This window comes from Dendrobates tinctorius, unplaced genomic scaffold (genome assembly GCF_039654945.1).
Source record: "Dendrobates tinctorius isolate UK_male_01 unplaced genomic scaffold, ASM3965494v1 ptg000029l, whole genome shotgun sequence".
Lineage (NCBI taxonomy): Eukaryota > Metazoa > Chordata > Amphibia > Anura > Dendrobatidae > Dendrobates > Dendrobates tinctorius.
Genome location: NW_027361697.1, coordinates 19,618,126 through 19,640,422, shown reverse-complemented (window position 1 = coordinate 19,640,422; position 22,297 = coordinate 19,618,126). Strand labels below are relative to the sequence as shown.

The following is a 22,297-nucleotide window of genomic DNA, read 5'->3' as shown; positions in this document are numbered from 1 at the left end:
AACTAAATAAATGGCCACCATCACTAGGCTTTTTTTTTTTTTTTTTTCACTTGACGTTTCTCTGACCTAAATACATAGCAATCGGCCTATGGTGGTCGGAGTCTCTTAAAGCTCCCGATTCCACAGAAAAAAAAACATCTTTGCTTACGTTTCAACTGTATCATGTTATTTGGAAGTGACCAAATCCAAATAACCCAGGACGGTCTCATGCATGAAATCTTTGCGTGATGGGACGTACAATTTAGTATCTAAAAATGGCACATATACAATTTCAGACATTTATTTTTTTTACAAACTATATCAACTAAACAGTAGTCTGAGAAAATGGTCTCCCATCATGTTTGCTCCCCTTAGTTGGGTTTCTCTGTATTTTAGAAGAACGAAAACATTTCGAGGACGGCTAGGTCTCCCAAGAGGTTTACCGGTTTCAGAAAATCTCTGTTCCCAAGCATAGTTCGAAAACAAACAAACTGAGCTTTACTCACCCTCCCTGGGTCCAACACTGAATCTCCACCACTGCTGTAAACGTCCCTTGTTGTCTGCAGTGCTGACGTCACATTAACAGCAGAGCAGCCAATCAGTGTGCCAAGTGTCTACTCAGAATTGCTAATCTCAGTGGTTGGCTGCAGCACTGTTCACATGACCTCAGAACTGCAAACAATATCAGACACTAGAAACAGGGCTGTGGAGTCAAGAGTCGGTGTCATGGAAATTGAGGAGTCGGATCCGGAGGTTTGGCTTACTGACTCCACAGCCCTGACTAGCAGCAGCGATGGAGACTCAGCGCTGGATCCTGGGAGGTTCGGTAAAGCTCGGTTTGTTTCTTTAAGACAAACTTTGCCCCCTAAAGACAGGAGTTTTCTGAATCAGGAAGACATTTTTAAAATGAAACCATTTGAGTGTGGTGTGTTATAAACAATGCTCCATAGTAAAAAAAAATGTTTTAATTAGCTGTCACTCAAAGAAAAAACTCTAATTAATTGCAGCTATTGGAGGTAGCTACACAATGCTAGACACATTAACATGACAAAGAATATTAGTCAAGTTGGAAACCTATTAACAGACAGCTGTTTTGGGGACCCTCTCATCATTAACTTAGCTATTTTAATATATATACAGTATATATGCACATCTCAGCTTTTAACATTATGGAATCACCCCCCAGATGAAGCAGATATGGTGAAACTCTAGTTGGGATTTTCAGGTGATATGTTATACTGATAAAATAACTCTCTCTTGTCGGTAGAATAAAAAGAATATGTGCTTTAGAATTCCTGTCTGCCTCTCTTCACCACTGTGAGCATCTCGGCTCACCCCTTTTTCACAAAATGAGGGAGAGGCTTGCTGAATCTTATACAAGTGAATGGTATCGCCCCAACATTTGTAAGAGAAGGACAATCGTTCTAGGATTACATCTGATCTGGATTGTCTGAGACAAGTTCCTTCTCCACAGATGTCGGATTCACTTACAGTTGTGGCCAAAAGTATTGACACCCCTGCAATTCTGTCAGATAATACTCAGTTTCTTCCTGAAAATGATTGCAATCACAAATTCTTTGGTATTATTATCTTCATTTAATTTGTCTTAAATGAAAAAACACAAAAGAGAATGAAGCAAAAAGCAAAACATTGATCATTTCACACAAAACTCCAAAAATGGGTCAGACAAAAGTATTGGCACCCTCAGCCTAATACTTGGTTGCACAACCTTTAGCCAAAATAACTGTGACCAACCGCTTCCGGTAACCATCAATGAGTTTCTTACAATGCTCTGCTGGAATTTTAGACCATTCTTCTTTGGCAAACTGCTCCAGGTCCCTGATATTTGAAGGGTGCCTTCTCCAAACTGCCATTTTTAGATCTCTCCACAGGTGTTCTATGGGATTCAGGTCTGGACTCATTGCTGGCCACCTTAGAAGTCTCCAGTGCTTTCTCTCAAACCATTTTCTAGTGCTTTTTGAAGTGTATTTTGGGTCATTGTCCTGCTGGAAGACACATGACCTCTGAGGGAGACACAGCTTTCTCACACTGGGCCCTACATTATGCTGCAAAATTTGTTGGCAGTCTTCAGACTTCATAATGCCATGCACACGGTCAAGCAGTCCAGTGCCAGAGGCAGCAAAGCAACCCCAAAATATCAGGGAACCTCCGCCATGTTTGACTGTAGGGACCGTGTTCTTTTCTTGGAATGCCTCTTTTTTTCTCCTGTAAACTCTATGTTGATGCCTTTGCCCAAAAAGCTCTACTTTTGTCTCATCTGACCAGAGAACATTCTTCCAAAACGTTTTAGGCTTTTTCAGGTAAGTTTTGGCAAACTCCAGCCTGGCTTTTTTATGTCTCGGGGTAAGAAGTGGGTTCTTCCTGGGTCTCCTACCATACAGTCCCTTTTCACCAGACGCCGACGGATAGTACGGGTTGACACTGTTGTACCCTCGGACTGCAGGGCAGCTTGAACTTGTTTGGATGTTAGTCGAGGTTCTTTAGCCAACATCCGCACAATCTTGCGTTGAAATCTCTTGTCAATTTTTCTTTTCCGTCCACATCTAGGGAGGTTAGCCACAGTGCCATGGGCTTTAAACTTCTTGATGACACTGCGCACGGTAGACACAGGAACATTCAGGTCTTTGGAGATGGACTTGTAGCCTTGAGATTGCTCATGCTTCCTCACAATTTGGTTTCTCAAGTCCTCAGACAGTTCTTTGGTCTTCTTTCTTTTCTCCATGCTCAATGTGGTACACACAAGGACACAGGACAGAGGTTGAGTCAACTTTAATCCATGTCAACTGGCTGAAAGTGTGATTTAGTTATTGCCAACACCTGTTAGGTGCCACAGGTAAGTTACAGGTGCTGTTAATTACACAAATTAGAGAAGCATCACATGATTTTTCGAACAGTGCCAATACTTTTGTCCACCCTCTTTTTTATGTTTGGTGTGGAATTATATCCAATTTTGCTTTAGGACAATTATTTTTGTGTTTTTTCATTTAAGACAAATTAAATGAAGATAATAATACCAAAGATTGTGTTTGCAATCATTTTCAGGAAGAAACTGAGTATTATCTAACAGAATTGCAGGGGTGTCAATACTTTTGGCCACAACTGTATATAAACTGTCTGTAGATGAGTTTCTGAATTGGCAATTTCCCCTGATCACATTGCAAAGCTCAATAAAGGGTCGGACTTTAATTTCAGCTGGCCATACACATTAGAAAGCTGTCAGATGAACTATCAATTGGCTGTAAGCCATCTCTTCCCACTTGGCAGTGTGTTCCTGTACCATCTACAAGAATCATCTGGCATCGGCTTATCTCATTGCCAAACAAAAGCATAGGTAATTGAATTCCAACTGCCCGATCCTTATGTTCTCCGACAAGATCTGTCAGGAGACTCCCATACGCATTAGCTGGATCACTGATCCAGGGGTCTTTATTAGGTAGTGAGTACTAGTAGAGAATGAATTTGTACAACTCCGGTCCATCGGCCAGGTCAGTAATCTGACACCTGGCCTGGGGTTGGGCCTGCTAATCTGCATTCTTCCTGACATTCCTAAAGCCCCCGTTACACACTGCGATATCGCTAGCAATATCGCTGTTAAGTCACCGATTTTGTGACGTAGCAGCGATATTGCTAGCGATATCACTACATGTGATACTTACCTCCGACCGGCTCCCCCCGCTGGTTATCGCTGGTCGCGCGAGAAGGTCCTGGACCATTTCTCGTCGTCAGCTTCCTGCTGTGACGACGAGCGACGCGTGGACGCGGGCGGGAGGACGTCAGGATTGCCGCGTCTGACAGGTAAGTAGCGACCCCCGACACCTGCTATGCCGCTGGTGAGATCTGCCTGTGTGGCAGCTCACTAGCGTCCACTTAGCGATGCACTAGCGATCCATATAGTTGTCGGGATCGCTGGTGCATCACTATGTGTAACAGTACCCTAACTCTTCTTTTGATTAGTTGGACTGGTGCAACCTTGTAATTGCAGCGCGATACACACACGCCAACCCAGATAATAAAAAAGAGTGCCAGGAGGTAAGAGGATTCGTAGGCTTCCTATCCAGCAGTCACAGATTACTGACCTGGCCAATGGACCGAAGTCCTACAAATCGATTTCCCCACCTCTACTAAGTGGCTAGACCGTTCTCTTTTTTATGAACTAATTTGCATTAGCAAATGAAAAACAATGTCACTCTTCCTAGATTAATGCTGGCTAGTAATCAAATCCACATTTTTCACTACGGCATAATTTGGATACATTTACAACAGTACAAACCGTGAACTACACATGGTGGGTTGCGGGGGAGATAATGCAATTGTTTATTATTTCGCCGACTCCCCGCACAGACTCTGGTAACATGGAGTGTGCCAGGCTGCGCTGTGTAAATATTTAGTATTTCGTATTTGATAAGTGACGAGGTGCACGGCGTCTGTCGGTACCTTCCCCTATACTCGTGTGCCGGCGGCCGTTACTATGGAGCTCGCTCTTACTGCCATATAAACCAAGGAATGATGTCAGAACATCAAAACACCATTGTCTCCCAATCTTTACTAACATCTAGAAAGGAAATCGCCATCTCCGAATGTCAAACATTACATTTCTTTGTATCTGAGAAGATAAAGGATTGTGATCAACCAATACAAAAAAGTAAAGAAAAAAGTTCTTGGTGGCGTTCATTCATATATTGAACTAAAAGACAATGTTATCCATGTGTCCACTAGAAATTTTCATAATTGAGGAGCCGGCCGTCCTAACAAGTTGCCTAGTGCCCCCATATCTTCTGGAAGACCCCAATAAAAATCTAATGTTGATGCATTCTTATTTTCAAGGGAAATGGAAGACTTGATCCTACTACAGATATGAACTTCATAGATAATGGCCAAATCTGGACAATGTGATAGATGTTTGTCAGCTGGCTTCACCAATTTTAGCAGTGCTCATACTGGCAAGTCAATCCCGGTTGTCGTCAGTGGTTTTATGCAACACCTATTTATGGAGTAGCAAACACTTGTGTACTGTCCTACTGAGCTCAAAAGGCTCTGCTCCCTTCCGTATCTGGAGGTGAGAAAAGACGGTGATGGATATCTGCCAGGTCGTGTGTCTGCAGGCATCATACACCTGTCCTAATGAATAAAACAGGTGCATTCTACTTGGCCATGACCAGGCTGATATCTGTAGACATGACACCAACTCACGTCCAGATGTGGAAGTCAGCAGAGCCTCATTACCCCTTTAAAACTAAGAGATAGGGGATATAATAATCATTGATTTAAGGGAAATGTCATATTACAAGCAAAGGCCCAAAATATAGACAGCAGTCCGCACAACACTTCCCTACAAGTAGTGAATCATGTATGCACTGTATATATTTTTTTTTACAGTTGAGTAGTTAGTCATAGAAACCCCCATCTGTAATACAAAGTTAGCTTTAGTTTTAATTCCCAAGTTCCGGCTCATGCGATGCTATTTTATAGAATTTTTGCTTCTTAATTGCCAGATGTAAAAAGGAATGAGTCAATAAGAATTTATGAGTTGCCATATTATAATCATTATTGAAAAATATTGCAAGGAAAATGTTGAGCTTGTGCCGATCATGTCGCGGTGTTAAGTTTACAAAACCACAAAAGCCGTTTAGAAATTGGACTTAGATTCGGATTGCTTGTTCTTGGCAACTCGTCGTTGACACTTTTCCTTTTTTTTTGTAGCTATGGCTTTGTTGTTTGTTGTTGTATTTTATAATCAAATCAATTTCTTGCCAATAACTTGGAAAATTAGGCAAAAGTACAATGCTGACAACCACATACGGAATTTTCAATCAACTCTGGAAACGTTCCTTAGAACTCTTAACAAAAGGACAATGGAAACCACATGTCCCTATCCTACCCCAACAGCTGCATATATTAAAATACTGTCTAACCTGTAAAGGAAGACGCCCCGCGGCCTTTTATAGGAGTGATAAGAGACCGCAATGTGCTGTTGTGGACCACATTGCAAGTATGGATGTTATCAGGCATTACACAGTGTTTGTTTGTCGTGGGAGTAAATCCAGCAGACCCCTCTGAGCAAGAACTGCTGTCCACGACAGCTGTGCACTCCCAAAAATTAGGCAGAAATTGTGCAGCTGTCCACAGCAACGTGAATAATGCACTTTCACATTCAAGCATGCTTCTTCCATCTAAGATTCTTGGAATTTTACAGCAGGTTAGCAATTCAACATAGGGTTGTCATGTCCTTACACTTAAGAATAAACAGATTCATGGCAGCCAAACGCAAAGCAGAAATGTAATGTAGATTCACCTTTGGAGATTCACAACTTCACTATGGGATTGCATAAATAATTGGCAAAAATCTACTAATGGATATGTAGTTAGTAGTAGTTAAGTTTCTATTATGTTTATCGGTTGCTTGGTGTATAGTGTACGGACAAAAGAACTGCGCCCCCTCCACATTACACAGTCACCGAGATTTTAGAATATCCCATTCTAAATTCATGGGAATTAATATGTGGTTGGTCGATCTGCAGCTTCCATTCTTCTGGGAACACTTTCTACAAGATTTTGGAGGCGTATTTGGGAAATTTTGCCCATTCATCCAGAAAAGCATTTGGGAGGTCAGACATGGTTGTTGGGAAAGAAAGCCGGGTACACAATCCCAAAAGGTGTTTCATGGGGTTGAGCTCTGGGCTCTTTGTGGTCAATCTCACTCTTCCGTGCCTTTACGGAACTTGCTTTGTTAGAACAGAAAAGAGTCTTCTCCAAACTGCTCTCACAAAATTGGGAGCAAACAATTCTCCAAAAATGTCACCATGCACATTACACTAACATCGGCAGGATTGGTCAACAGTCTAATAATATGTAGGAGGGCCTCCCTTCTCTCCCCGACAGATGATATCAGTGAAGATCAGGTTCCGCCATGTCCAATTTCAGTCTGGTGATCCTTTTCTTTTCAACAAGATAAGCCACCTCCTTAGGAGTCGGACAGCAGCTTTCCCATAGAGCAGTGCTCCCCAAATCCAGTCCTCAAGACCCACCAACAGGTCATGTTTTCAGGATTTCCTTTGTATTGCACAGGTGATGGAATTATCACCTGGGCAATACTAAAGGCCCCGTCACACTAAGCGATATCGCTAGCAATATCGCTAAAGCGTCACCGATTTTGTGACGCAGCAGCGATATTGCTAGCGATATTGCTATGTGTGATACTTACCTCCGACCGGCTCCCCCTCTGGTTATCGCTAATCGCGCGAGAACGTCCTGGGCAATTTCTCGTCGGCCGCTTCGTGCTGGACTTCCTGCTGGCGCCGACGAGCGACGCGTGGAAGCGGGCTGAGGACGTCATCATCGCCGCGTCTGACAGGTAAGTAACGACCGCTGCTGCGTCACTACATCGCTAGTGAGATCTGCTTGTGTGACAGCTCACTTGCGTTCATTTAGCGATGCACCAGCGATCCTGACCGGGTCATATCGTGGTCGGGATCGCTGGTGCATCGCTTAGTGTGACAGGGCCTTAAGGAAATCCTGAAAACATGACCTGTTGCTGGGCCTTGAGGACAGGAGTTGGGGAACCCTGCCATAGAGAACACAGGAGCGCTCAGTGGAGCAAGTGCACTTGTGTATGAAGTAGTTGGGAGAAATAGCTGCTGACCAAACAATCAGTTTCATTATTAAATATTAAAATATCACCAACCCAGTGTATACCATAACACAAGTCAACATAAAGAATAACCTGTCTGATACCCTACACTATACTGCTGTCCCCTATTGCCCGTCATATGAATGAACAGCATGGGGGACAGTTGGATCAAATATCTTTTTCTATGATTGAATTAATTAAACCTAATTTAGACAAAGCTATTCTGAAGCGGGAAACTGAGTGGATCTTTAGGATGCAATCGGTGTCCCCAAGGGGTTTAAATGAATCCCTTAGGCCTCTTTCACACATCAGGTTTTCGCCGTCAGGCGCGATCCGGCGCTTTTGACAGAAACCGGATCCGGCGAAATGCAATGCCAGATCCGGTTTCCCCCCCATTGACTTGCATTTGCGCCGGATCGCGCTGGATGGTCATGCGTTTCATCCGGTTTTCGCCGGATCCGGCAATGTGTCGCGATCCGGCGTCTGGAAAAAACGGCTACTGTAACGTTTTTTGTCTCCGGCGAAAAAGCCGGACACGCCGGATCCGGCACGTCCGGCTTTTTCACACAATGAAAGCCTATGAGAGCCGCAATGCGCCTGATCCGGCGAAAGCCGGATCCGGTGGCCGGATCCGTTTTTTTTGGTCTGAGCATGCTCAGTAGCTCTGCCCACAAGACATATATAAAAGCAAGACAGTGGGACCCACAGCCACACCCAACATGCCACCCAAGAAAGCAACCAAGCGCAGCAGGAGAAGGCAGGAGACCACTGCAGCACCATCAGCACCACCACCACCCCAAATGGAGCAACAAATGGAACATGCTGAGGAGGGGAGGCCAGCAGCAGATGAGAGACGGTAATTATCAAATCCCCCATTCCTCCAAACTAGGGCTATTGAATATCAAGATATTCATTGGCCCTTTGTTTCTCTTTATTCAACAGCCGCCCAATAGATGCAGCAGCAGCAGCAGCAGCAGCAGCAATGGCAGCAGCTGGAACACCACCCACAGGCATGGAGTGTGGCCACCAGGAAGACAGCACATCATCTTCTGGGAGCCCTCCCTCGCATCGTCAGCGTTTGACGGTAAGTTTTTATTTCCAAAATCCATCATCTCTGTAATATATGTCTATTCATTGCCTTTTATTTCTAAACAGGATTCACAAGATGAAGAAGAGCTCCCAGAAGAAGAAGGAAGGGGTGGACAGACACTTGGAGTGGGCTCACAATTGGTAAGTTTTTTGCATCAAACGCAGAAACACAACATCACACTACACACAACACATAGAAAACAATGTTCTGCAGACCACACACAGCAAACAAATGCTTACATCCAAAGACATAACATTTTTTGTTTTCTTCTCTAGTCTTCCCAATCTGGTGCTCGGCCAAGAGGTCCTCGCAGTGCCTCCCAGGGTCGTCGGCGACAGCAACGCGGCGGTCACCAGCGTGTAAGTATAAATATTTTTGCTTTGTTTTTTTGCACTTTTTATTTCATTTCTTTTGTGGAGGCTAATTATGTTATTTTTGTCTTTTTCTTTAACAGCCTTCACAGCGTGCTCCCGACTCTGACGGTGAGGATGGAGGACTCGATGTGGACCACCTCATCGATCTCGTCAGAGAAAGGGAGCCGCTCTGGAATATGGCTGACCGCCGCCACGCTGACCTTATCGTTACCCGACGACTCTGGGAGGAAATCTGTTCGCTCCTTGTGGGCCGCTGGGAGGACCTCGATGTTCGGGCCCAGATTAAAGAGCGTAAGTATATACAGTACCGGTTGCTTGATGTAAACCAGTGTTTCCCGAACTCCAGTCCTCGTGGTCCCCACGGATCATGTGTTCAGGATTTCTATATACTATGGAAATCCTGAAAACATGACCCCTGGGGACCATGAGGACTGGAGTTTGTGAAACACTGATGTTGTATACTAACCACTCCTTTCTCGTTTCAGGGAACAGAATTGTGAATCGGTGGCGGTCTGTGAGGGATCGTTTCAAGAAGGAGTTCAATAAAGAGATGCGGGCCCCGAGTGGATCTGGAGGACGCAGGAGCAAGTACAAGTACGCACAAGTCCTGTCGTTCCTCCGGGAAACAATGGTCACTAGAAGGTAAATATTACACACCACATGTGAAAAAAAATGTTAGATGTAACTTTTTTTTTTCAGCCAGGGCCATACCATGTCAGTATTTTAATTGTTTTTTTTCTCTTTATTCCACAGCACGGTGAGCAGCACTCGGGAGCCTGCACGATTGGACCCTTCTGAGGCGATCCCTGAGGAGACCGGCACCGAGGGACACTTCGACCGCCCCGGTACATCTGCACCTTCCCAGCCTTCCCACACATTCGACCCATCTGTCCCATCCACCAGCACAGGAGCATCGTGGCCGCCTACATTACATGAAGCTGCTGGTGAGGAGATCGCTTTCCCTTTACCCCACCCTTCTGCCCCTGCCACCTCTAGTACACCTGCGGGTACTGGGCGGCAGCGGCAGGGGGTCAGGAAAAGAGTTATGCGCCAGAGTTCTTGCATCTGAATGCATCTTTCCAGAACTGTCTAAAAGTCTTGTCAGAGCAAATCTCCGCAGGCTTTCAGCAGATCAACTCCAGCATTCTGGAGGTGAAGACACTTCTGCAAACCATGCATTCAGAAGCAAGATCTTCGCCAAACCACACCTTTTTCAGGTCTGTTGTGGAGCGCATGGCAACACTATCTCCTACCCAGCAGATGCATGTAATGCATTCGTGCCACGGTGCTCTACAGCAGGTTACCTCCCAACCTCCACCTCCCACCACTGTAGTTCCTCCACCTGCACCCCCTCCAGCCACTTTCCATCTTCCCCCTCCTATTACATCTGCACCCCCTCCAGCCACTTTCCATCCTCCCCCTCCTATTACATCTGCACCCCCTCCAGCCACTTTCCATCCCCCCCTCCTATTACATACCAGCAACCTCACCAGTACCAGCAACCTTCCCAGTACCAGCAACCTCCCCAGTACCAGACATCTCCCCACTTCCAGCAACCTGCCCCGTACCAAACTCCTTCCCCGTACCAAACTCCTTCCCCATACAACTTTCCATCAACATCATCTGCTCCTACAGTCCCTGCCCAACCCTCCACTCCACCGCCCACCACCTCTTCTGCCTCCCACATGTCCACCCATTCTGTAGCTTTTTCCACACCATCACCTCTAACTGTTCCTTCCCCACCACGATCCCAGTCCTCTCTCCACACTCCCATTGTCGAAGTGTCCCGCAGCCCCTCCAGCAGTATTTCCACCCCACACTACACCGAGTTATAATGTTTTTTTTGTAATAAAAATGCCCATTTGGTTGGTTTCAAACCTTTATTAAAAAAGTTTTTTTAACTTTAAAAACAGTTTACACAAAAAAAAAATATTTTAAATAAAAGTTAAATTATTGTTTACACTGGTTGTCTGTCATTTCTTTCTGCGGCGAAATATGTTTAAAAAAAAAGGTTAAATACAGGGTATTTAAAAGGTAAAAAGGTATTCAAAACCAGGTATATAACTGTGGGTAAAAGGTAAATAAATTTTAGCTTTTTGCCACAGTTGTGTTCCTGGTTGTGTTTGAAGCAAAGTATTTCACCTAAAAAGTTGTGTTTATTGTTGGTGATTTCCTAACAATGCACACAACTTTTGTTAAAAGGTGAAATACTTTGCATAAAACACAACCAGGTACACACCTGTGGCCTAAAGGTAAAAATAGTAAGACCATGACAAGATAGCCAACTTTGGTTGGCAAAGGTATATACTGTTGGTACAGAAGGTACACAAGTTTGGTTAAGGGCACAAATCTTTCACACTCTGTCATCCTGCCAGTGTACTCTGCCTTGAGGTGACATAAAGTATAGTGCAAAATTGTCCCTCATTACTGAAACCGTCACAGAACTTCTAGTGGTAATTTTTCCAATGACAACATCCATCTTCGCCAGTAACTTGCTCTTCTCTCCAACCTGCACTTTCTCCTCTACAACCTGTCAAAGAAGGGCTGTAGGAACACGCTATATATAGTTTTCCAGTAGCCAATCCGTTCGGAAGGCCACAAGGGTCAATTTTAAAAACCAGATCCGGCGTAATCCGTCGAAAAACGGATAGAAAAACGGATGAACCGGATGAGACGGATCCGGTTTTGTCTGTCAAGAACAAGACGGAAAACCGGATCCGGCACATCAGGTTTTACAAAACATTTGCCGGATCTGGCATTCCGGCACGACGCTGGATCGCGCCTGACGCCGAAAACCTGATGTGTGAAAGTAGCCTTACTTATGCTTGTTTCATTTAGGATAGCTGTTCTTGCTACATTGGAGATGGGGGGTTGTATTGTACTCTGTGTCTTGGGTCTTTTGTGGGATCCAAAGATGGATATCGCATTCCTAATCATAATTTTATATTATGTTCCAATTATGGTTCATCAATTAATCTATCACTCCCTTCTCTTGGATCTGTACCTTTTTTCCTCTCTATTAGTGGCACACTTGTTCTAGTTTGCGGTGCAGGATTAAATGAGCTACTATATCTCCTTATGTTATGAGGCTTTTCATCTTTTATTATATATAATATTACTATCATGCTGTGCAAAATAAGGATCTTTGATGGCTATTCTATTTTGAGCTCATTAACGCTGTGCAGGTTTATTGATAATGTATGAGAGAAGTTTGCGTTCCATGGTGGAACGCTGTGCCATCTAATAGGAAGTCCCCCTAACATCCGGTCCGCACGCATCGTGACGCGCTCTGGGAACGTGGAACGCTATTTCATCTAGCGCTGGTGAGAGAGACCGGAAATGCACGCTGTGTACACCTTGAACATCCGGTAAGCGCGTGTCATGTGACGCGCTATTGGAAGTGTTTGCGTTCCAACCTGGAACGCAGAACGTCATTGATATCCAGTGCTGGCAAGGCGGACCGGAAGTGTACGCTGTGGTCATCAGTGGGTGCGGGGGATCTTTGAATTATCTATTCAATAGTTATTTATAAATATTGCCCATACACCTGGGGGAGCGAGGTGATTGCGGACTAATTGTTTTTATGGTACTGGCGATCTGTAATACAATATTACCCGGAAAAGAGAATGTTAAATGGGCGGGTCTATACAGCCGGGCCTGATTGGCTTTGGACTCCATTGTGGGATATTTAAGCGGCGCTATACACAGGTTTAGTCAGGTATGCCTCTTCATCTAGACACCTCATATCAGTGGCACTTTTAGGTTCCTATTGGGCCTCCTGATGAACCGCTAAGATGGGGAAACGCGTCGAGGCTGGAGCTAAGTAGGGGTTAAAATCCCCATCATTTGTCATTTTGCTGGATTGGAAATCAATATGAAATGTTATGACCAATTCATTTTGTGAATCTTGTATTGTGTCATTTATGGTTCTTTTTGTCATATGGTCAAATTGCCCTAGATCTGAGTGAGGTGATGTTTTGGTACAGAAATGTATTGTCTTATTCACTTCAATTTGTGTATTACATTATGGGTAGTGTTGAGCATTCCGATACCGCAAGTATCGGGTATCGGCCGATATTAGCTGTATCGGAATTCCGATACTTAGTTCCGATACTTTTTTCATATCGAATACCGGAATCGGAAGTTCCCATAATGCTAGGAGCCCGCTCGATTTGATTCAGCCAATGGGGATCCTCAGAAGTGTGGGCACATCCTGTTAGGCATGTTAACTACTGGCATGGCTGTGATTGGCTGCTGAAATGATGTCATGATGCACTATAAAACGCGCTGCAGCCGCCATTTCTGGTCACTCTGCTGTGAATTCAGTTAGGAACAGGCTGCTGTTGAAGACTGTAAGGGACAGTTAGAAATAGCGATTCCACAAAACATATAGTGCTTAACCCAGGCTACATAAACCACCACTGTAGCTTGCTTTTCCCTAGCAGCGCTGTTTTCACAGCTGTCTGCAAGGGCTGTGTGAGTGCAGACCCACGCTGTGTAGTGTGTCCTGCAGGCACGTCTGCTTGTAGGCCGCCCAGCGTGTGTCTCTGCCTCATACACATTTTTCTTTTATTGCTGCTTTTTTTTTCTCCTGTATAGTGTGCTTCCATACGTATCCATATACGTTGGTTGCAAACACTAAAGGAGTGGACAGCGGAGCCTTTCAGCAGCCTTTCAGTGCTATAGCCCATTTCTCTGCACTGTTTTTGGCTGTCTGATAGGTCTCTCTGTGTGTGAGTGCAGCTCACGTTGCAGTGTGTTCCACAGCCACCGCTAGCTGTAGTCCGCTCAGCGTGCGTCACTGCCTCATACATAGTCCTTTTTTTGCAGCTAATTTTGCAGCCAGATTTTTGCTCCTATATTAGTGTGCTTCCAACCGCATCCATTGTCATTGGTTGGTTGCAAACACTATATAGGATTAGATAGAGGAGCCTTTTTGCTGGCTTGTGCCCTTCAGGGCCAGCCAGGCTAGTATCACCCTATTTTTTGGAGCCTCATCAATTGCATTGTAGGTTAGCTTCCTGCATTGTAATCGTTCCAAAAAGTTTGTGATACTATAGCTTTCAAACTTTGGTCACATCCTTTCCTTTCCCCCCCCCCCCAAAAAAAAGGAAATAAAGTTCACCAAACACTCCACTTTACAGTTGTCTAGGCCACATTAGATCATATTAAAGTGTAGTACACACACTCTTAGCCAAATTAGTGTTTCTTATACTGGTTAGCAGGTGTTCAGGAATAAGAACACTAAGCCACCCCTTTTTTACTTTTCTGCCTATCTTTATCAGTCTACCAAGATGAAGAAGGCAGGGAGTAAGGCACGTGGTCGTGGAGTTTCAGCAGGGAGAGGACAGGGGGATTCAGCAGGGAGAGGATATGGGGATTCGGTGTCTGCTGCGGCCACCAGTGACCCGGCATCCCCCACTTTTACCAGGCAACAGTCCTTCATGCGCAGCTTTGTAGGACCTCGCCGTACCCCACTGCTGCGTGACGAACAAATTGAAGCCGTTGTCGGATGGATGGCAGCTAACGCATCCACTTCAATGACTTCCGCATCCTCCCAAGGCCAGAGCACTGAAGAGCAACCATCTGTCTCTTCACCACCTGCCAAATTGCCCAGGCAGTCTGAGAGCCCTGGACAGGAGCCATCTCAAACTTTACTTCTGTTCTCAGAATCTGTTGGCTTGGAAAGAGGTGGCCAGCCAAGCAGCATTCTAGAGCGTGAAGAAGAGGGAGTATGCAGTGATGCGCAACTGCTTTGTCCCTCTGAATCTGAAGAGGCAGGTGGGCCAGTGCCTATTGTCAGCACACCTCAGTGCTCATCTGATGATGATGAGACTCAGTTGCCAACTTCTGGTGCGTACGGTGCTGGCGAGACAACCCAGGACCAGCCGGTGCTTGAAGAGGGGAGTGGAGATGATGAGGTCCTTGACCCATCATGGCGTCAGCCACAGGAAGGTGGTGGGAGCAGCTCTGAGGAAGAGATTCCCCGAACGGCCAAAAGAGGAGGGAGAGGGCGGGGGCAGACTTGGTTGCCTGTAGCCTCCACTTTGGCACCCGTGAGGAGCAATCCTCTTCCAAAACACAAAACGGGCGCTCCCAGGACTTGCAGTGCGTGGTCTTTTTTTGACACAGTTGCAGATGACATTTGCTTTGTCAAATGCAAGCTGTGTCATCAGAAAGTGAAACGAGGGAAAAATGTGACCAACCTCAATACCACAAATATGTGGAAACATGTGCGTACCAAGCACGAGGTGGAGTTACACACTGAAGATGTAGGCCAACCTTCAGCAGCACCTACCACCTCTTCAGCTCGTGTTGGGGCCTCTTCCTCCAGCTCACACACAGCTGGTTCGGCTTCCTCACTGGAATGCCATGGAAGAACCACTGCCACTGTTGTCCAGAGACCCAGTGAAATTCCACCCACTGAACCACGCTCGCAGTCATCAGCGCACTCCCAGGCCACTCACCAGCAATCGGTAGCACAGGCATGGGAGAAAAAGCGGCCATACTCGGCAAACCATCCCCGAGCACTGGCTCTGAATGTCGGCATTGCCAAACTACTGGCCCTTGAGATGCTGTCATTCAGGCTGGTGGAGACTGACACCTTCCGGAACTTGATGTCATTGGCAGTTCCACAATACAATGTGCCCAGCCGCTTTTATTTCAGCAGGCAAGCTGTCCCTGCCCTGCAAAAGCATGTGGAGGGAAAAATTAAAAATGCGCTACTAAATGCCGTCAGTAGCAAGGTCCACCTGACCACCGATGCGTGGACCAGTAGCCATGGACAGGGACGATACCTTTCCCTCAATACCCATTGGGTCAATGTTGTGGAGCCGGGTACAGATCTGGAGAGTGGCTCTGTACGTATTCTGCCAACTCCAAGGAATGCAGGAATGCAGTCTGTACATATTGAGTCCTCCTCCTACTCTAGTTCCTCGGAATCAGCACTGCGTGAGCCTGTTAGGCCAGATATGAGCACAGGTGTGGCCAAACGTCAACAGGCCATCCTTAAATTAATTTCTTTGGGGAATCGGAGCCACACAGCACAGGAGCTCTGGAATGCCATCAAGCAGGAGAGCGATGTGTGGTTTGTGCCAGCGAATCTCCAGCCAGGTTTGGTAGTAAGTGACAATGGCCGAAATCTAGTGGCAGCTCTGGGCCTAGGCAACCTCACTCACATACCATGTCTGGCACACGTGCTCAATTTGGTCGTGCAGAGCTTTCTGAGGGACTATCCGGATCTTGATGCACTGCTGCACAAGGTTCGCCTAGAGTGTTCTCACTTGCGGCATTCCAGCATGGCAAGATCGCGCATTGCATCTCTGCAACGCCGATTCCGCCTGCCAGAACATCGCATCATATGTGACCTCCCCACCAGGTGGAATTCAACGTTACATATGTTGGAGCGGTTGTGTGAGCAGCAGGCAACAGTAATGGAGTACCAGCTGCATCAGGCGCAAACAAAGCGCACTGTGCGCCGGACACACTTCACCACCACTGAGTGGGCCACTATGAGGGACATCTGCCAAGTTTTGCGTGCCTTCGATGACTCCACGCGGATGGCCAGTGCAGATGATGCACTAATCAGCATGACTGTCCCCCTCATCTGTCTGCTTCAAAAAACCTTACAAGCACTAAGTGAGGAGGTTTTTGAAGAGGTCGAGGATGAGCAGTCAGAAATGCCATCTGCTTCTGGCAAGTCTGCGCAACGTGCTTCCACACAAAGGCCCAGGCAGGGGACACTTAGTGAGGAGGATGACGAGGAGTCAATGGAGGAGGAGGAACACATCTCTCCAGGGGGAGGTACACAAGGCTCTAGTAATAAGTGTGTACAGCGAGGGTGGGGTGATGCTGAGCAGGCAGAGATGCTGCCTCAAGCTGGGGACAGCGTTTCCGGTCCAGTTGGCAGTCTGCAGCACATGGTTGATTTCATGCTGCAGTGCTTGTTAAATGACCGCCGCATCGCCAACATTCTCCACAAGGCTGATTATTGGGTGTACACCCTCCTAGATCCTCGCTACCGGGACAACTTACAAAGCCTCATACCACAGTTGAACCGGGAGCGAAAAATGCGGGAGTACCAAGAAACACTTGTGCAGGCCATCATGTTCTCCATTCCCCCCACAAGTGTTGCTGGTAGTGCTTTTCAAAGCAGCCATGTGGGAAGAGGCAGTGGAGGAAGCTCTGCACAAAGAGGTAGCAGAGGCAGTGCCGCAGGACAAGGCAAGGCCAGTATGGCCCAAATGTGGAAAAGTTTTGTGGGACCGCCGCAAACGGCTACACCATCACAGACGGCTCCAGTCAGCAGGAGGCAGCGTTTCCGTCAGATGGTGACAGACTACTTGTCGTGCCCTGTTAGTGTTCTCCCAGACGGCTCTTCCCCGTTCAAGTATTGGGTCTCTAAGCTGGATACATGGCCAGAGCTTAGCCAGTATGCATTGGAGGTGCTGGCTTGCCCTGCTGCCAGTGTATTATCGGAACGTGTCTTTAGTGCTGCAGGTGGTGTGGTAACAGACCGTCGCACGCGACTATCCGCCGATAATGTTGACCGGCTTACTTTTGTGAAAATGAACAAGGCCTGGATCTCACGTGAATTTGCCAGTCCTCTTCCAGAATAAATAATTGGCTGGCAACAGGATCCAGGTCTCCTGTTGTGTTCATGTTTCTATGACCTGAACTTTATTTCCTGGGCTACAGCAACGTCCGTTGTTGCTCAGAAGTGCTGTCCACACAGACAAAACGCTCGCTCATGTGTAAGTGGGGTTCGGTAACGTCAGCTGATCCCCTGCTGTGTGTATGGCAAAGTGTCCTGCTCCCTCCACAGTCAAACAACCTCAGATTTACACCTGGCTCCAAGTAGGCCTCGGCCTACTACCTGATTTTCCCTGGGCTCCGACACCGCCAGTTGGTGCTCAGAAGTGCTGTCCGCACAGACAAAACACTCGCTCATGTGTAAGTGGGGTTCGGTAACGTCAGCTGATCCCCTGCTGTGTGTACGGCAAACTCTCCTGCTGCCTACAACTTCTGACTACCTCTGATTTAATATGTTCTCTGATTTGCCCTCTGTCTCCACTCTGTTTTGAGTATTTCCTCCGGCCTACAACACCGCCTGTTTCTGCTCTCAAGTGCCGTCTGCACAATCCACACTTGTTCCTGTGGTACCTGGGTCCTGTAACATCTGCTCATCTCCAGAGTTGAGCACGGCAATGTCTCCTGCTTTGTCTACATTCCCACTACTTGTAGTGGAAATGCGGACAGAGCAGGAGACATTGCCTGACTCACCTCTAGGAGAAGCTGCTGTTACAGAACCCCAGTAACACAGGAACAAGTGTGGGTTGTGCAGACGGCATTTCAGAGCAGCAACTGGCGTGGTTGGAAGCCAGAGGAAATACTCGAAACAGAGTGAAGACAGAGGCCTAATTGGAGTACGTTGACAGTTAGTAGTAGTCTAGAAACAATCGCAAACTGCCACCAAGTAGGCCTCGGCCTACTACCTGATTTTCCCTGGGCTCCGACACCGCCAGTTGGTGCTCAGAAGTGCTGTCCGCACAGACAAAACACTCGCTCATGTGTAAGTGGGGTTCGGTAACGTCAGCTGATCCCCTGCTGTGTGTATGGCAAAGTGTCCTGCTCCCTCCACAGTCAAACAAACTCAGATTTACACCAAGTAGGCCTCGGCCTACTACCTGATTTTCCCTGGGCTCCGACACCGCCAGTTGGTGCTCGGAAGTGCTGTCCACACAGAAAAACACACTCGTTCATGTGAAAGTGGGGTTCGGTAACGTCAGCTGATCCCCTGCTGTGTGGAGGGCAAACTGCTGCTGCCTCCAAATTGTAACTACTTCAGATTTAAACATTCTCTGATTTGGCCTCTGTCTCCACTCTGTCTCTAGTATTTCCCCTGACCTCCAACACCGCCAGTTCCTGCTCACAGTTGCCGTCCACGCATTCCACACTTGTTCCTGTATTCCTGGTGTTCTGTAACGTGAGCTGATCCCCCAATGTGTGTCCGGCACTGTCTCCTGCGCTGTCCACCTTCCCACTGCAAGTGGTGGGAATGTGGACAGAGCAGGAGACAGTGGCAGACAAACATCAGGGGATCTGCTGACATTACAGAACACCAGTAACACAGGAACACGTGTGGATTGGGCAGACGGCTACTGTACGCATAAACTGGCGGTGTTGGTGGTCACGTGAAATCCTGGAAACAGAGTGGAGACAGATGCCTAATTGGAGCACGTTTCACAGTCTGTTGTAGCCTACAAACAATCTAAAACTGCCACCAAGTAGGCCTCGGCCTGCACCCTGGTTCTCCCTGGGCTCCAACAACGCTAGTTGGTGCTCGGAAGTGCTGTCCACACAGAAAAACACACTCGTTCATGTGAAAGTGGGGGTCAGTAATGTCAGCTGATCCCCTGCTGTGTGGAGGGCAAACTGCTGCTGCCTCCAAATTCAAACAACGTCTTATCTTAAACTGCCTCCAAGTAGGCCTCAGCCTACAAAATGACTATCCCTGGGCTCCAACAACGCCAGTTGGTGCTCGGCAGTGTCTTTGGCACGGGTTCCAGCACGCCTGCTGTTTCCGGGTAGTGTCAAGGTCACTATGCCACCAATCCGTTGTCCTGTCGTCTTGCGGCCGGGTTAGCCGACTCTACGGTGCCTGCAGTTTAGGTGACTCCTATGTGGGCTGCGGGAACTGGCACTGAAGGCTGGATCCGTAGTGCCAATGGGACATGGACCCCCTGTAGGACTGTGGGTTTCGGTAACTGCGGCCGGCTTGCGGCCTGGCTACTTTGCTTTGAATGGGTACCTTCTGCTACCCACCCGGGTTCCAGCACTGTCTGCTGGTTCTCGCCAGAGCCTTTGGCCTAGGTGCCTCCATCTCGGTATCCGAAGTCCAGCACCGTCAGCTGGTCCTTGGTAGTGCTTTTTAGCACAGGTACCTTCTGCTTAGTAACCGTGGTCCAGCACCGTCAGTTGGTCCTCGGTAGTGCCATTGGCTCTTGTTCCTTCTGCTACCCATCCGGGTGCCAGCACTGTCTGCTGGTTCTTGCCACAGCCTTTGGCCTAGGTGCCTCCATCTCAGTATCCGAGGTCCAGCACCGTCAGCTGATCCTTGGTAGTGCTTTTTAGCACAGGTACCTTCTGCTTAGTAACCGTGGTCCAGCACCGTCAGTTGGTCCTCAGAAGTACCATTGGCTCTTGTTCCTTCTGCTACCCATCCGGGTGCCAGCACTGTCTGCTGGTTCTCGCCACAGCCTTTGGCCTAGGTGCCTCCATCTCGGTATCCGAGGTCCAGCACCGTCAGCTGGTCCTTGGTAGTGCTTTTTAGCACAGGTACCTTCTGCTTAGTAACCGTGGTCCAGCACCGTCAGTTGGTCCTCGGTAGTGCCATTGGCTCTTGTTCCTTCTGCTACCCATCCGGGTGCCAGCACTGTCTGCTGGTTCTCGCCAGTTTCTCAGCCTTCTTGTACCTTCTGCTACATTTCCAAGATCAAGCTTTTTGAAATTGTCTTTCGTAATCCTTATTGATCTCCATGACGCCGACCCTGATGACGACGACCCTGAAGACCACACCAAAGAAGACCAGAAATATGACCCTAAATAATAAGACCAAGAGGACAAAGAACATGAAGACAACCACCAAGATACAGAACAAAAGACAGAAGAACAAGAAGCAGAAGAAGCAAAAGCAGAAGAACATTAAGCATAAGACTAAAAATCAGCATAGAAGAAATCAAAATTATAAGCAGAAGAAGACTAAGCAGTAAATGGGGGGTGAGTCCGTTCCTCCTCGTGGTGCCCCTGGAAAATGCCTGCTGCTGCAGGCCAAACTGAACTCGGACAAATCCTGTTGTAAATCTTTAGTGACAGGCAGAACGTAAGGTGTAAGCTTATAACTTTTATAGATAAGTACTACAGGAATGCCTGTCACCATAAGAAAATGAAGACAAAGAAGAATAGGAAGAAGATGAAGAAATAGCATATTAAAATTGATAATAGCTGAATAAGAAGAATATGAAGAATGGAAAAAAAAATTAATGGGAAGAAGATGAAGAAGAAGAAGAAGATGAATAAGGTGAAGAAAAAGTTGATGAAAAAAATGCTACTGCTGCGGATCATGACGGAGAAAGTGTGGGAGAAGTACAAAAGAACGTGAAGAGCATGGAAGTTGTGAAACATACATATCTGACAAAATATAAAAAAGGTTAACATAGTCAATATCTTTTTAACTCCGAACGTACTGAAAAAAAAAATTGGAATTAATGCTATGCCATGTGATTTGAATAAACCACTATGCTTTTAATGTCTCCTCCACCTCCCACAATACATTCTACATGATTCTTATTTGTTTTCAATTATGTAGAATTAGCCAACAAGGAAATAAAGGGCTTTTTTTAATTCCGATACCGGAAGTCCCATTGACTTGAATGGGACTTCCGGTATCGGAATCGGAGATACCCGATATTTTTTTCGTATCGGGCGATACCATCCGATACGATATTTTTGGGTATCGAACGGTATCGCTCAACACTAATTATGGGCATATCATCTCTAGTGCTGTGATACAGCTTTTTCATAGTCTCTGTTGTATTGGTGCCATTTTTTTTGCACCTGAGATATATTTTTCTGATTGGGGCTTTCTGATGACCTAGATTTGTGTACAATAGAGCTAATAATAGTATAACCTGTCAGCAATTGATTCTTGTTAATTAAGTTCTATCCATTCATTTCTATACTATCAATTATTGTTTTCCCACCTATAGATTATCAGGGACAACTAGGGCTAGTCTGGGACAGCCGCCGCGGAGTGGTGGTGCCAAAAAATTGTCATCTTCGAGGATGCCAACCTCCACTTTTAGGAAGGGACAGCAGTATACAGTAGTGTAGGGAATCAGACAGGTTATTCTTTATGCTGACTTGTGTTATGGTATACACTGGGTTGGTGATATTTTAATATTAAATAATAAAATTGTTTTTATGGAAATATATGTTCGCACTATTTAATTTTGTTCCTTAGTCCTTTGGACTTTATTTAGTTTTTGACCAAACAATCAGTCAAGAGCTAGATAATGTGTATGGGGCCCCATAGTATGGTGAAGTATACACTACCGTTCAAAATTTTGGGGTCACCCAGACAATTGTGTTTTCCATGAAAACTCATACTTTTATTAATCAAATGAGTTGCCAAATGAATTCAAAATC

The 22,297-nt window shown here is 46.4% G+C and overlaps 1 protein-coding gene across 1 annotated transcript in view; it reads right to left on the bottom strand.

Moving 5' to 3' along the window:
• BCAR3 (BCAR3 adaptor protein, NSP family member) overlaps positions 1-22,297 on the bottom strand; it is a 146,888-nt gene that overhangs the window by 106,924 nt on the left and 17,667 nt on the right. The gene's annotated exons all lie outside the window — the stretch shown is intronic.